The sequence below is a fragment of the Pleurodeles waltl genome, chromosome 8 (assembly GCF_031143425.1).
Source record: "Pleurodeles waltl isolate 20211129_DDA chromosome 8, aPleWal1.hap1.20221129, whole genome shotgun sequence".
Classification (NCBI taxonomy): domain Eukaryota; kingdom Metazoa; phylum Chordata; class Amphibia; order Caudata; family Salamandridae; genus Pleurodeles; species Pleurodeles waltl.
The window spans coordinates 1,180,723,249-1,180,740,688 of NC_090447.1; the positions used below are offsets into that span (position 1 = coordinate 1,180,723,249).

Here is a 17,440-nt window from a genome sequence, read left to right on the forward strand (position 1 = left end):
ATATTATCCCTGGTGCTCGCAAATGTCTTTTACATGCCATTAACTGGGTGGATACCTTGCACACAGGGTCTAAAACATGACAGTGTAAGGCAGTAACTGAGACTGTATCACTCTCGAAAAGCAGCATGGAAAGCCAAGTCATCCCAGTACCAACTAATAGTTAGACAGAACTTTGGGATGAAGAGGAGGATGTTTGAGTACAGCATCCCCCAGTTACCTGACTGTCAAATACAATACTTCCTATGACTGTTGTCATAGTAACACACCAGGTAAAGTCACACTGGGGACAAAGAAGTGCAAAAAATAAAAACAAGGCAATGGGCCTTCTCTGTTTATGCACTCAAAATTGGAACCAACATTCCTGTGTCTATCAGAACCACTCAAATATTGCACATGTTTTAGGAAAGCGCGAAAGACACACATCTTTATAGATAAATACATTATGACAAACTGACAGCCCACCTCCACTCTCAGAACCTAATGTCTCCTTCACCTCCTCATTGCCTGTATCTCTGCCTTTGACCCTGCACAGCACTCTTCTGCCTTTTTACTAGATTTGCATCATACAAGTGCCATATGTATTCATACCTACGTCCATACACATGTGAACACCTGTGTTACAAGTGGTTGATGGATGATGCTTCCAGTGTGGAAGAAGGTAATTATGAGAGCTTCTGGCTTCCTAAATATCTAACTTCAGCCTTTAACTGGAGAAGCAGAGAGAATATTCTGTGTGAACATGAGATCTACTTGAGATGAAGATGACTTTGGTTGTGTCCCCGGGAATAGAGAGGAGAAACAAGAGTGCTGAAGTGGGGTGGTCGATCTGATTGTCCAGAAGAGTGGCAAAGAAAAGATCTGGAGAGTAACACTTGCAAGTGATCCTTATGACTTGCTTATGACAAAGATGTTATGTGATTGGATGAAGAGCTCCTGTGAGAGAAAAGTACATTTAAATGTAACAAGAGTCTGGAGTCTTTGCATTCCCCAAATTAGTTTAGATGTTTAATTGTGTTGATAATGCTGCTTGAGTGAAGAACACTTTTTCTAGCAGAATAAAGAATATGTGTTGATAGAAGCACATGGAAACTAATTATGTCACAGACAGGCTCGAATAATTACTATGCCTTTCTAGGACTGGGAGTACAGTGCGTTTTTTAAACTTTATTTAAATATTTTGCAAAAGACAAACTGTAAAGAAATGGCTCCCTGTTGCAGTTACCCCCCACTTTTTGCCTGATACTGATGCTGACTTGACTGAGAAGAGTGCTGGGACCCTGCTAACCAGGCCCCAGCACCAGTGTTCCTTCACCTAAAATGTACCATTGTATCCACAATTGGCACACCCTGGCATTCAGATAAGTCCCTGGTAACTGGTACTTCTAGTACCAAGGGCCCTGATGCCAAGGAAGGTCTCTAAGGGCTGCAGCATGTCTTATGCCACCCTAGAGACCCCTCACTCAGCACAGACACACTGCTTACAAGCCTGTGTGTGCTAGTGAGAACAAAATGAGTAAGTCGACATGGCCCTCCCCTCAGGGTGCCATGCCAGCCTCTCACTGCCTATGCAGTATAGGTAAGACACCCCTCTAGCAGGCCTTACAGCCCTAAGGCAGGGTGCACTATACCATAGGTGAGGGTACCAGTGCATGAGCATGGTACCCCTACAGTGTCTAAACAAAACCTTAGACATTGTAAGTGCAGGGTAGCCATAAGAGTATATGGTCTGGGAGTCTGTCAAACACGAACTCCACAGCACCATAATGGCTACACTGAAAACTGGGAAGTTTGGTATCAAACTTCTCAGCACAATAAATGCACACTGATGCCAGTGTACATTTTATTGCAAAACACACCCCAGAGGGCACCTTAGAGGTGCCCCCTGAAACTTAACCGACTATCTGTGTAGGCTGACTAGTTTTAGCAGCCTGCCACAAACCGAGACATGTTGCTGGCCCCATGGGGAGAGTGCCTTTGTCACTCTGAGGCCAGTAACAAAGCCTGCACTGGGTGGAGATGCTAACACCTCCCCCAGGCAGGAATTGTCACACCTGGCGGTGAGCCTCAAAGGCTCACCTCCTTTGTGCCAACCCAGCAGGACACTCCAGCTAGTGGAGTTGCCCGCCCCCTCCGGCCAGGCCCCACTTTTGGCGGCAAGGCCGGAGAAAATAATGAGAAAAACAAGGAGGAGTCACTGGCCAGTCAGGACAGCCCCTAAGGTGTCCTGAGCTGAAGTGACTCTAACTTTTAGAAATCCTCCATCTTGCAGATGGAGGATTCCCCCAATAGGGTTAGGATTGTGACCCCCTCCCCTTGGGAGGAGGCACAAAGAGGGTGTACCCACCCTCAGGGCTAGTAGCCATTGGCTACTAACCCCCCAGACCTAAACACGCCCTTAAATTTAGTATTTAAGGGCTACCCTGAACCCTAGAAAATTAGATTCCTGCAACTACAAGAAGAAGGACTGCCCAGCTGAAAACCCCTGCAGCGGAAGACCAGAAGACGACAACTGCCTTGGCTCCAGAAACTCACCGGCCTGTCTCCTGCCTTCCAAAGATCCTGCTCCAGCGACGCCTTCCAAAGGGACCAGCGACCTCGACATCCTCTGAGGACTGCCCCTGCTTCGAAAAGACAAGAAACTCCCGAGGACAGCGGACCTGCTCCAAGAAAAGCTGCAACTTTGTTTCCAGCAGCTTTAAAGAACCCTGCAAGCTCCCCGCAAGAAGCGTGAGACTTGCAACACTGCACCCGGCGACCCCGACTCGGCTGGTGGCGATCCAACACCTCAGGAGGGACCCCAGGACTACTCTGATACTGTGAGTACCAAAACCTGTCCCCCCTGAGCCCCCACAGCGCCGCCTGCAGAGGGAATCCCGAGGCTTCCCCTGACCGCGACTCTTTGAACCTAAAGTCCCGACGCCTGGGAGAGACCCTGCACCCGCAGCCCCCAGGACCTGAAGGACCGGACTTTCACTGGAGAAGTGACCCCCAGGAGTCCCTCTCCCTTGCCCAAGTGGAGGTTTCCCCGAGGAACCCCCCCCTTGCCTGCCTGCAGCGCTGAAGAGATCCCGAGATCTCTCATAGACTAACATTGCGAACCCGACGCTTGTTTCTACACTGCACCCGGCCGCCCCCGCGCCGCTGAGGGTGAAATTTCTGTGTGGACCTGTGTCCCCCCCAGTGCCCTACAAAACCCCCCTGGTCTGCCCTCCGAAGACGCGGGTACTTACCTGCAAGCAGACCGGAACCGGGGCACCCCCTTCTCTCCATTCTAGCCTATGTGTTTTGGGCACCACTTTGAACTCTGCACCTGACCGGCCCTGAGCTGCTGGTGTGGTGACTTTGGGGTTGCTCTGAACCCCCAACGGTGGGCTACCTTGGACCAAGAACTAAGCCCTGTAAGTGTCTTACTTACCTGGTTAACCTAACAAATACTTACCTCCCCTAGGAACTGTGAAAATTGCACTGTGTCCACTTTTAAAACAGCTATTTGTGAATAACTTGAAAAGTATACATGCAATTTTGATGATTTGAAGTTCCTAAAGTACTTACCTGCAATACCTTTCGAATGAGATATTACATGTAGAATTTGAACCTGTGGTTCTTAAAATAAACTAAGAAAAGATATTTTTCTATACAAAAACCTATTGGCTGGATTTGTCTCTGAGTGTGTGTACCTCATTTATTGTCTATGTGTATGTACAACAAATGCTTAACACTACTCCTTGGATAAGCCTACTGCTCGACCACACTACCACAAAATAGAGCATTAGTATTATCTCTTTTTGCCACTATCTTACCTCTAAGGGGAACCCTTGGACTCTGTGCATGCTATTCCTTACTTTGAAATAGCACATACAGAGCCAACTTCCTACATTGGTGGATCAGCGGTGGGGTACAAGACTTTGCATTTGCTGGACTACTCAGCCAATACCTGATCACACGACAAATTCCAAAATTGTCATTAGAAATTCATTTTTGCAATTTGAAATTTTTCTAAATTCTTAAAAGTCCTGCTAGGGCCTTGTGTGTTAAGTCCCTGTTTAGCATTGTCTTTTAGAGTTTACAAGTTTGTTAAAGGTTTGAAATTAGATTCTAGAAACAGTTTTAGATTCTTTAAAAAGTCTTCCAACTTTTAGCAAAATAATGTCTGATACAGAGATGAATGTGGTGGAACTCGACACCACACCTTACCTCCATCTTAAGATGAGGGAGCTAAGGTCTCTCTGTAATATAAAGAAAATAACCATTGGCTCCAGACCTACCAAAATTCAGCTCCAGGAGCTGTTGGCAGAGTTTGAAAAAGCCAACCCCTCTGATGATGACATCACAGAGGAAGAAATTAGTGACTTGGAGGCCAATGTCCCTCCTCCAGTCCTAAATAGGGAGAACAGGACCCCTCAAGTCCTGTCTCCAACTGTGTTAGTCAGAACTAGTGAGTCCCTCACAGGAGGGTCCCACATTTCTGAAATCACTGAGGATGCTCTCAGTGAAGATGACCTCCTGTTAGCCAGGATGGCCAAAAGATTGGCTTTAGAGAGACAGCTCCTAGCCATAGAAAGGGAAAGAAAAGAGATGGGCCTAGGTCCCATCAATGGTGGCAGCAACTTAAATAGGGTCAGAGATTCTCCTGACATCCTAAAAATCCCCAAAGGGATTGTAACAAAATATGAAGATGGTGATGACATCACCAAATGGTTCACAGCTTTTGAGAGGGCTTGTGTAACCAGAAAAGTGAACAAATCTCACTGGGGTGCTCTCCTTTGGGAAATGTTCACTGGAAAGTGTAGGGATAGACTCCTCACACTCTCTGGAAAAGATGCAGAATCTTATGACCTCATGAAGGGTACCCTGATTGAGGGCTTTGGATTCTCCACTGAGGAGTATAGAATTAGATTCAGGGGGGCTCAAAAATCCTCGAGCCAGACCTGGGTTGATTTTGTAGACTACTCAGTAAAAACACTAGATGGTTGGTTAACTGGAAATGAAGTGTGTGACTATGTTGGGCTTTATAATTTGTTTATGAAAGAACACATTTTAAGTAACTGCTTCAATGAAAAGTTGCATCAGTATCTGGTAGACCTAGGTCCAATTTCTCCCCAAGAATTGGGAAAGAAGGCAGACCACTGGGTCAAGACTAGGGTAACCAAAACTTCCACTGGGGGTGACCAAAAGAAAGGGGTTACAAAAACTCCCCAGGAGAAAGTGGGTAACACTAGAAACAAAGAAAAAGAGTCCTCTGTAGGCCCCCAAAAACCAGAACAGGTGGGTGGGCCCCAAGACACAACCCAAAACAAAGGTGGGTACCAGGGTAAGAACTGGGATGCCACTAAGGCATGGTGCCACAACTGTAAACAGTCTGGGCACCACACCAAGGACACTTCTTGTCCCAAAAACAAACCCCAGAACAAAATTCCTGGGGTAACCAGTGTAGCCATGGGAGATGACTCCTCAGATGAGGAGGTCTTCCTAGCCTTCAACTGGAAACAGGGCCCAACAGGTGAGTTGGAGATTCCAGAGGGAAGTAGACACTTCCACCACCTACTGGTGAATGGAATCCCAACCACTGCCCTGAGAGACACTTGTGCCAGTCACACTATTGTGCATGACAGGCTGGTGCTCTCAAACCAGTACATCCCAGGTGAGACTGCCAGGGTAAGAGTTAGCCTAGACAGGGTCACTAAGAGGCCTGTGGCTTTAGTGCCCATAGAAGTGGGTGGCACTCTTAGCTGGAGAAGGGTAGTAGTCAGTACAGACCTCCCCCTTGATTGTCTCCTTGCAAATGACTACCCAGAGGTTAGTCAGAGCCCAAGAGAGGAACTGGTCCAGTGCCAGTCCTCTCCCAAGGATTCTGGAAGTCCTGCCTCTGCAGTAAATGCAAGCAGGCCCCAGAAGAAGAAGAAAAGAAAACAGAGTAGGAAGGGTGGACAACCTTTAGCCAAGGTTACAGCAAGCCAAGGAGATTCTGCTCCAGTAGGGGAGAACTCCAAAAATGGCCCTGATAACGTCCAACCTGACCCACAAGAAGTCCTGGCTAGTCAGGCAACTGTTAAACCTGAGTGGGTGGCTCCTCAGCTAACAGAAGAAAGAGTGGAAGAAGGGTGTTTACTACAAGATGTGGTAACCTCCCACTCTAATACAGCAGACAGGCAACCTGAACCCAAAGAGGCCTGTAACTTAGCCCCTTCCCTTTTAGGTGAAGAGCTAAAGGTGTGGTTCTGGGCACTGACAGCTGTCAGTGGCCTCTGCTGGGTGTTAGCCTTTATGGCTGCACTATCCTTAGCATGGTGGTCTGACCCCATGCCAAATAGCAAGTTAGGCCCCCTGACCCTATTGGTCATGGTGGGGTTACTCCAGCTCTGGGTAACCTCTCTGGGTAAGCTAGGGGTAACCCTGGCCAAGATAAGGTTAGCAGAGGTGGATACCTCTAAGACCAAAATAGAAAGAATGGGTGGAGACATTGAAGAGGCAGACAAGAGGCAATTCAGACTAGGTCCTATCACTGTGGAAGTAGGTCAGTTCCCCAAAGGGAATGACCTGAACCGAAGGATGTAAGGCAGAGTAGGCCCTGCAACTAACCAGCCTATTTCTCCTACTCTTCCTCGCCTGACAGACTAGGAAGACTCTCCCAGCTTGGGCTGAGTCTCCTGGCCTGTGGGCTGGGGGGGGCTTGTGTAAAGAAATGGCTCCCTGTTGCAGTTACCCCCCACTTATTGCCTGATACTGATGCTGACTTGACTGAGAAGAGTGCTGGGACCCTGCTAACCAGGCCCCAGCACCAGTGTTCCTTCACCTAAAATGTACCATTGTATCCACAATTGGCACACCCTGGCATTCAGATAAGTCCCTGGTAACTGGTACTTCTAGTACCAAGGGCCCTGATGCCAAGGAAGGTCTCTAAGGGCTGCAGCATGTCTTATGCCACCCTAGAGACCCCTCACTCAGCACAGACACACTGCTTACAAGCCTGTGTGTGCTAGTGAGAACAAAATGAGTAAGTCGACATGGCCCTCCCCTCAGGGTGCCATGCCAGCCTCTCACTGCCTATGCAGTATAGGTAAGACACCCCTCTAGCAGGCCTTACAGCCCTAAGGCAGGGTGCACTATACCATAGGTGAGGGTACCAGTGCATGAGCATGGTACCCCTACAGTGTCTAAACAAAACCTTAGACATTGTAAGTGCAGGGTAGCCATAAGAGTATATGGTCTGGGAGTCTGTCAAACACGAACTCCACAGCACCATAATGGCTACACTGAAAACTGGGAAGTTTGGTATCAAACTTCTCAGCACAATAAATGCACACTGATGCCAGTGTACATTTTATTGCAAAACACACCCCAGAGGGCACCTTAGAGGTGCCCCCTGAAACTTAACCGACTATCTGTGTAGGCTGACTAGTTTTAGCAGCCTGCCACAAACCGAGACATGTTGCTGGCCCCATGGGGAGAGTGCCTTTGTCACTCTGAGGCCAGTAACAAAGCCTGCACTGGGTGGAGATGCTAACACCTCCCCCAGGCAGGAATTGTCACACCTGGCGGTGAGCCTCAAAGGCTCACCTCCTTTGTGCCAACCCAGCAGGACACTCCAGCTAGTGGAGTTGCCCGCCCCCTCCGGCCAGGCCCCACTTTTGGCGGCAAGGCCGGAGAAAATAATGAGAAAAACAAGGAGGAGTCACTGGCCAGTCAGGACAGCCCCTAAGGTGTCCTGAGCTGAAGTGACTCTAACTTTTAGAAATCCTCCATCTTGCAGATGGAGGATTCCCCCAATAGGGTTAGGATTGTGACCCCCTCCCCTTGGGAGGAGGCACAAAGAGGGTGTACCCACCCTCAGGGCTAGTAGCCATTGGCTACTAACCCCCCAGACCTAAACACGCCCTTAAATTTAGTATTTAAGGGCTACCCTGAACCCTAGAAAATTAGATTCCTGCAACTACAAGAAGAAGGACTGCCCAGCTGAAAACCCCTGCAGCGGAAGACCAGAAGACGACAACTGCCTTGGCTCCAGAAACTCACCGGCCTGTCTCCTGCCTTCCAAAGATCCTGCTCCAGCGACGCCTTCCAAAGGGACCAGCGACCTCGACATCCTCTGAGGACTGCCCCTGCTTCGAAAAGACAAGAAACTCCCGAGGACAGCGGACCTGCTCCAAGAAAAGCTGCAACTTTGTTTCCAGCAGCTTTAAAGAACCCTGCAAGCTCCCCGCAAGAAGCGTGAGACTTGCAACACTGCACCCGGCGACCCCGACTCGGCTGGTGGCGATCCAACACCTCAGGAGGGACCCCAGGACTACTCTGATACTGTGAGTACCAAAACCTGTCCCCCCTGAGCCCCCACAGCGCCGCCTGCAGAGGGAATCCCGAGGCTTCCCCTGACCGCGACTCTTTGAACCTAAAGTCCCGACGCCTGGGAGAGACCCTGCACCCGCAGCCCCCAGGACCTGAAGGACCGGACTTTCACTGGAGAAGTGACCCCCAGGAGTCCCTCTCCCTTGCCCAAGTGGAGGTTTCCCCGAGGAACCCCCCCCTTGCCTGCCTGCAGCGCTGAAGAGATCCCGAGATCTCTCATAGACTAACATTGCGAACCCGACGCTTGTTTCTACACTGCACCCGGCCGCCCCCGCGCCGCTGAGGGTGAAATTTCTGTGTGGACCTGTGTCCCCCCCAGTGCCCTACAAAACCCCCCTGGTCTGCCCTCCGAAGACGCGGGTACTTACCTGCAAGCAGACCGGAACCGGGGCACCCCCTTCTCTCCATTCTAGCCTATGTGTTTTGGGCACCACTTTGAACTCTGCACCTGACCGGCCCTGAGCTGCTGGTGTGGTGACTTTGGGGTTGCTCTGAACCCCCAACGGTGGGCTACCTTGGACCAAGAACTAAGCCCTGTAAGTGTCTTACTTACCTGGTTAACCTAACAAATACTTACCTCCCCTAGGAACTGTGAAAATTGCACTGTGTCCACTTTTAAAACAGCTATTTGTGAATAACTTGAAAAGTATACATGCAATTTTGATGATTTGAAGTTCCTAAAGTACTTACCTGCAATACCTTTCGAATGAGATATTACATGTAGAATTTGAACCTGTGGTTCTTAAAATAAACTAAGAAAAGATATTTTTCTATACAAAAACCTATTGGCTGGATTTGTCTCTGAGTGTGTGTACCTCATTTATTGTCTATGTGTATGTACAACAAATGCTTAACACTACTCCTTGGATAAGCCTACTGCTCGACCACACTACCACAAAATAGAGCATTAGTATTATCTCTTTTTGCCACTATCTTACCTCTAAGGGGAACCCTTGGACTCTGTGCATGCTATTCCTTACTTTGAAATAGCACATACAGAGCCAACTTCCTACACAAACAAAGAGCAAATATACTTCAACACATATTGCACACCTGTGATCACAGAATAAATACAAATGTATGTATTAATTAGAAGAAAGAAATGATACATAAAATACACATGGGTTGCCATGAAGTACATCATCAATAATATATAAACAAAAAAGGATACAGGGGCGGTCCCGTACAATTGATGGGGAACAATCTCTCATCGGTTATAGTGTGAGCCATGGATGGGGGTCTTAACCAGACCCACCCTCGGAGAGATCACTGTCTAGATTTGGCAAATAATCATGCAAGGGTTGCCAAACATCTTCAGGTCTGGATGCTGGAGGCTGTAGCGTGGTGTAAATTTTGCTGGTGGACTTAAAGTAAATCATGTTCTCTACTCTTCATCTTGGTGTAGGAGGTGGTCTACTACTGCCCCAAAATAGGTCTATTTGACATTTGGCCAGCAACCATGCAATGCCAGTAAAGTGTCTGATACCAAATGGAAGAGGCCTGACATATCCCAGAAGGGCCAGTAAGGAGTCAGGGTCGAGTGAGCTCTGTCATTTCTGAAATAAAAGCGTGAATCTGTACCCAGTAGGTGTGAATAAGGGGACAGTTTCATACAAGGTGTACAAAGTCTGCGTGATCAGTACCATATTTTGGACATACATGGGAACACATGAAATTGATTTTTGCCCGGCCTTGCAGGGTAGTGTATGCATGATGGAGAACTTATAATGAAGCAGTGTATGCCTGTGGTTGGGAGAGACAAGTTCTGTTTGCATGTAGCAGAAATGCCACACTTTGTCTGTATGAGGTGTCCTAAATCGTACTCCCATGCCGCTGGGCCCTCTTAATGCCTACCGATTTCAAAGCCAGGCAAGACTGGTAAAGTTGGGAAACTCACAAAGACCCATCAGTGGATGCGATCACTACATCAGTGGGAGGAAGTCATCAGGCTCCACTGGGTAAGACAGTAATCTGTCAAGCACTGTACCATGTACACCTATGATGACAAAATGATCCATGTGGGTAGAGACCCCAGTGGCTATGAGCGCATTATGCGTAATAACATGGCCCTCCGGAAAAAGATCTCCCTGTAAATGTAAGTGGTGTGTCCTAAGAGTGCATTGCGCCAGTGGTTCTTGGGTCGGGGGGTAATCAAGGGTTATGGGTTAGTGGCAAAGCTAGGAAGTAAAGTAACAAACCCTCTTAAATACCTGCAACTGGAGAGCATTTGGATATCTGTGGGGTCTCATGTGAGAACCAGCCGCATAATAGAGATGAAAATGCTGCGCTTGGTCTCATTCTAGCTTCACATATGGTATTCGGGCATCACGGGGATACCAGTAATAGGAGAAGTGACATTGTGTCACCAGATAACATAGATGGAAATCCAACACTCCAAAGACTCCTCTTTCATATGGGAGTTTCAGAGTGTCCCACAAGATCCTATGTCATCGACCTGCCCAGATCATATGAAGTAGGAGCCTCCACAGAGTAGAACAAACCTGTTAGAGGGATTGGGATGTTAAACAAAAATATTTTAAAAAACAAGGGAGTACAGCCATTTTAATGATGGCAATTCTTCCAGCCATTGACAACAGTAACATGGCTCAGCGTTCAACCTGGGTTCAGCTTGTCAATTGAAGGGCCATAGTTCAGGCAAATCACCATTTCTTTCTGCCTATGCAGATTGATAAATAAATATCTGGGGGGGTCATCACACCAGGTAAGGGGTAAGTCCAGCTCTCAAGACTTGGCTCTTGTGAGTTGGAAGGGTTCTGATTTGTTCCAATTGATAGAGAACCTAGAAAGGCATCCAAATCTAATAATTTATTGGATAATAGGGGGTAGTTGAATGGCAAGGTCTCTGACAAATAACAAAGTATCATCCACATACATGAAAGCTAAAAGCGGTCCAGATTGAAACTGCAGATCACATTGTAAGTGGCGCTTCTTAAGTTGTCTGACCAGAAGGTCCAAAGTGATGATGAAAAGCAAGGGCCACAGGGGGGCAACCCTTTTGACTCACCCTAGTCATTGAGAACGTGTCTGTGAGGGAACCATTCAGCCTTAATCTAGCTGCAGGTTTGGTACAGAGGAGCATGATGAGGTTAAGAAAGCCATGAGGGAGCCCCAGTTTGGATATGGTCACCTTAAAGAACAGCCATTCCAGTGAGTCAAATGCCTTCTTGGCATCAAGAAGGGCGACCACTGCTGGGAGAGTTGGGGAGATGTGATTCAATACAGCAAAAATTATGTGGAGATTGGGAGTACTTGAGAGATGTTGAATGAAGCCAGTATATAAGGTTGTATGATTTGTTCCATCAAAAAAGAGGGTTGTGTGACCATCATTTTGGCCAATAATTTATTATTGTGGTTAAGGAAGGAAGGGGGTCTGTATGATGTGCATAGGTGTGGTGTATTGCCAGGCTTGAGCAGCAGAGTGATCACTGTTTCTCTAAGGGTAGGAGGGAGAATTCCAGTCTTGAGAGACACTGCGAACATTTACAAGAGATGAAGGTCCATAATGTGTTTTTTAAGCCTTGTAGAAACTACCCCTAAGGCAGTCTAGTCCAGGGACCATATGTCAGCCAGACAGTCTCCACCTCTGCCAAGAAGGCAGCAATAACATTGGGGTCATCAATAGTTCACGCAGTGTACAGTCATTGGTAATATCGCAGAAATGTCTTGGCTACACCATCACTATCAGTTATAGTTGTCCCCTCAGTATGTAATTCCGTCTCATTGTCGCTATGAGGATTAGGGTGTAGTAATCTGGCTAGTATGTGACCCGGCCTCTCCCCATCCCCATACCTGTTTGCACATGTATACTTTCTAAGGTAGGCTACTTCACACTCAGTTAGATCCACAATTTCTTCTAGGAGGACCAATTGCTAACGAAGATGGGTTTCATGCCCCTGTCTCATGGACTCCCAAACAATATACAGCAATTCCTCTTATACTCAGGCTAAATTCTTGCAGATGCTCTTGAGAATTCCTGCATGTTTGGCAATTCATACACCATGAATATAGGACTTGAAGGCCTCCCAGAGAGTGGTGTACATGGTGACAGTCTGAGTGTTGAGTGTAAAGTATTCAGTTATGGCTTCTCGCAGTTTAGATCGCAAAACTGTGTCATGTAGCACATTTTTAGGGAAATGCTGCTGTCTACTCAACCCACCCTCACTTGGAATATTCAATAGTATCTTAACCGGGGCATGGTTGGATAAGGTGTGGGGTAAATTAGTTTTGTCATCCATCCATAGGAGCCCTTTTTGAGACATGAACCAATAATCTATTTGAGTCCAGACATAAGGGGCACTGAATAGAATGCATAGTCCTCTGTGTGAGCATGACGAGATCTCCACAAGTCGGCAAGCTGAAAGGTGTGTACAATGTCCTGGAGGACATGTAAGGCACAGGATTTGCTGCTGACACTCAAACCCGTAGAGTCTGAGATAGGATTGTATGTCAGGTTAAGGTTGCATCCCAGCAAACCCAAATCAGCTCCATTGTCATGGTCATGATAAATGGCGGGGAGTCTATGTTAGGAGCATAGACATTTACCAGCAGAACGGTCTTACCCACTAATATGCTGGAGACTATTGCATATCTCCCTTCTTGATCTATAAAGCAGTTGTGGCATGTGAATGGGATACTTTTGTGTATCAGTGTACAGACCCCACGGGCATAGGAGTTATAGGATGCAAAAGACTGACTGTCTCCACACGTGGAAACGAACATGCAATTATCCCTGGGTGAGAGGCGTCTTGCTTGAAGGACCCCTATACTTAAACCTCTGTTTCCACCAAGTGTTTTTTACATCTGAAAAGTTCTGCCTCTCCCTCGGTACTGCAAGAGTGAAGTCAGGAAACAGAAATAAGGTTGAGCCTAGATATTGGAGTGGGGTCCATTCACATGCCAGACACAGTGCTATATCCCTGTTCCTGTAGATTAGTAACCAAGTTATTATCAGGCTGGGCAGTGTTTAGGTTGGCGGACAGAGTCTGAGAAATCTATGGGCTCCCTCAACAACAAATGAATCAGTGAAATCATGCTTGCTAAAGAGCTCTGTAAGCGGACCCTCGAGAAGAACGCTCAGGCTACCCATGTTCCTGGGCTCGGCCACCCCCGTGATCCATTGGTTATTAAGGCGGGATCTCGCCTCAAGGTCCTCATTCTTTGCCGTTGTTGATTAAACCAACCATTAGGTTTTTTCTAAACGTTTTGTAAACTTTGTGGCATTGTCTTCCATTTCATAGATTCGTCATTCAGTCTAACAGCATGGCGATCTATTCACTTACCCACATGGCTCAGCCTGTTAGTGAGGGTGTCAAATCAGGCATCAATAGATTTAAATCTGGCACACAATTCCACCATTATAGAGGCATGCCATCTAACAGGGTCTTTGCAGTAGCATCCTGTGGGGCCTTCTCCATATCATAGAGGGAGTGTTGGTGCCTCTTGCTTCTGGGCGGCTCGAAGGAGAGTTTCTACTGCCTCATGTCACCACACCCATAGGGAAGGCAGAAGAGACAGGCAGAGAATGACACAGTGAACTAGGTGCCAGTGCAGGGTTCTGAGGGCCATATGTGGAGTTGCAGCAGTTGAAGGAGAAGGAACAGAATGTCAAACTCAGCCTCAAAAGAGGGGGATGAAGTGAAGAGTAAGTATTGTATGTATGAGAAGCGCTAGCCCCGCTTTGGTCACGGCAACCCCTGCAGATGAAAAGTACTTCAGTGGCGCAGCAAGGTGATATATCGGGGGGGATAACAAACTAACGGCATGCTGCTCAGTTCTTCCAGATCCCAACGCTTATTAAGGGAACGTGAGGCTTACTGACGATAACTGTCTGCGCCTCACCACAGTCTCAACATGACTACTCAAACAGAGGAGGCGGGAATCTACCTCATCGGCAGGACTGTGTCACCAAGTGTGACCCTGCCGTCTAGGTAGGCCCTCAGTAGCCGGGAATTCAGGAGCAGGAACTGCTCCTCTCAAAGCGCCATGTACAGAGGAGTGCATGCAGGTGAGGCTCTTAGCACCACAGTGTCATTGAGCCTTTAGCCGCATGATCACGACTTCAGCACTCCACTATAGCAGGGGCCCATTTGGGGGGTCATCGCATCTGCAGTCTGCTTTCTATGGCAGGTCCACCCACCCAAACAATCAGTCAGATGAGAAGGGGAATTGAAAGCTATTGCCATTGCCCTTGTAACCCTTCAGAGTCTTGACAGTGAAAATGCCTGTTCACGCATACAAAGAAGAAAAAGTGAGACGGAAATAAAAATCCACAGCATGCAAGAAGAGATTTCTTCAGACATTATACTTCCATCCAGGCTGCTTTCACAGATGACTTGTTTATTTATTAAAACACCAGCTAGTAATTCATTCTCCTGATCTCTACTTCCTTTGTTGAAGTCAGTCACCTGCCTAACATCAATAGCCAGATCTGTCAACAGGCAACGACACACCCCTAAATCCTCAACAGTCTTTCTTGCCCCCTGTGGCATAGAGCCTGACTACTGCAGCCATCCCGATGGCCAGTGAGAGGACATTTGGATTCTTTTAGACCTATGTTTGACATATGGGCCTTCAGAGAGGGGGTCAGAATGCTTTTTTTACCTTTCCTGATACCCTCTTTATAGCCACGTCCAATCCTAATTGTCGCAAGCAGCTCTACCAGATATGCAAGATGGCGCGAAAGTGGAAAGGTTTTTTGAATAGGTAACAAGGGGTTTATGTCAGACCTTAATTCACTGATTAGAATTGTTAGCTGCCTTCAGCTAAAAGGGGAACTTGGTAATACCAAATGGCATGACTCAGTTATCACTTGAGGAACTGTTTTTGAGAGATAAGGGAGTTAAGGAATTAATCTGAAAGTTATACAGTTATTACTATTTTTTTTGTGATTGTGCACTATGAGGTAAAGAAGATCTGTGAGGGACTCTCGTGAAGAGCTATACTCTATACCTGAAGATGACTAGAGCATTATCCTACAGAGAGTTTCCCTTTTGTCCATTGCAGTGCAATGCTGAGAATGCACATTCAAGAAGATTGTACACCGGTGGTAACTGTCTCTGGAGCATGTTTCTTGTATTTAGATCAGCATCTCAGACTGTTGCTGGTGCATGTCCTGGGAAAGAGGTACTTTTTCATATTTGATAACCCTGCTACAGGGCCACATGTTTTGGACATTTCTACATGGATTAAGGAACTTAGGGCCGGATTTAGAGTTTGGCAGACAAGATACTCTGCCCAAATGTGATGGAGTACTATGTCCTTCAATCTAACAGTCTGGCAGTCCACCGGCTCTATTGAGAGGCATGGGATTGTCATGTTTCCTATGGTGGGGCCACTACTGACTCCGCTGGTAGAACTAGGGCCATCAATGTAGGTACATCAGACCATCTGCCCGATCTAGAATGGAAGGTCTGATTACGTTTTTTTCTGTTCTGGAACAGGAATAATTATAAATGACCCACACACCATTGGAGAAAACTCCCAAAATGTTATTGTCATATTTTTTGGTTTTTCAAAACGAATTCCCACTGTGAGAGGCGGTTTCTGTAAAATAAAAGAAATGCTGATCAGCCACCTTTAATATGGGAGTCGCTCACCAAACTTTCACTGCCTTCTGATGAGTTACCATGGCAGAAACTTCTCTGAAAGTAGCACTAAGATTTCAGGGCCGGCTGAGATCTCCAAATATGGTGGGCGGAAGCATGGCCAGGGTGGAAAAAGTACTGGAAACTTTCTTGGACAGCGGGCCACCCGCCACACTCTCAATATTGCCATCAGTGCGATAGAGCTGTCATTACTCGGAAGTTTTTTTTTATTGGTTGCTGAATCACCTGGATGCAACAATGCAAATTAACAGCGGGGCACCCGCCATACTCTCAATATTGCCATCAGTGCGATAGAGCTGTCATTACTCTCTGAAGTTTTTTTTTTTTTGGTTGCTGAATCACCTGGATGCAACAATGCAAATTAATTCCCCGTGGTTATATATCTTTTGAAAGAGGCAAGGCTGAAGGCTGAAGAATGTCATCAACCCCAAAAAATGGGAAATCTTGAACCAGGTGGTGAGGTCGTACGAACAAGATTGAAACACAGACTCATTATAAGTGTAACAGTGCAAATGATTTTTTACAAAATATATGCTTGCTCAGCTCAAGTATCCACGCCTTTCGAGGTTTCTGAAAATATAAGGAAGGCTGTTCACACACTGTGTGTCATTATTCCTTTCCACTGTGGTTCCTTGACATGGATAGGCTATGGGCAGTATCAATCAGGATCTCTCTTTAATACTATTAACAATCTTGGAGGTAACGGGATAAATCTCAGATACAGTCTGTTTTCTTTGAATTCCTACTCTGCCTGTTGCAGTCTGCTTATTTTGAGCTTTGTGATTTTCTGTTTTCTTTTTCCCTCGCTAACTAGCCATTTTTTAATATTCTGTACTTATCTTTTCGTTTATATGACCCATGTGCACATCAATCATATTTATACACGTCATTTATGTTTTTAGAAATGTAAATGTAATATGCACCTTGTCAGTTTACAGGGAATACTGTTTGTTTTTTGGATATAAAATTTCACAAACAATATATTTAAAATATATCAAATCATCATATTACGTTTTTTGTGAGTTTGATTTACTGTGTTCATGCCCTGAGTGCCATTTCAAAGTACCATTGCTCAAACTTGCTGTAAAATAGACGGCAGGAGTAGGTGCGGTGTTGTATTGTGGCATATTTTGACATGAGAGATCGTGGAGCAACACAAAATATTGGGGTTCGAAAAATATGCCACGATTCATCTAAAATACAGGCCATACATGATATACCTGCTTACTCATAAATCCACCCCCGCTAAGCGCCCTGATTTTTAATGACAGGGATTTCTAACTAGCAGGCAGTTTGTGAGTAATTGTCATGTGCCACTACAAAATGTGTTTTGCTCTATCCTAAATTTGCTAAGGTCAGAGATTTATTTGAGGCAGTTTAAAGCAGCGCCCCTCCTCCCTTACAGATATCTGACATTAAAAAACCCGTGCCGAGCAAAGGAGGGTAAGTTCAACCACCCACGCCTCCTTAAC

General features: G+C 46.5%; 1 protein-coding gene across 2 annotated transcripts in view; it reads left to right on the forward strand.

The window, feature by feature from the left end:
- Window positions 1-17,440, forward strand: part of ENOX1 (ecto-NOX disulfide-thiol exchanger 1) — a 2,146,160-nt gene that overhangs the window by 1,478,370 nt on the left and 650,350 nt on the right. The gene's annotated exons all lie outside the window — the stretch shown is intronic.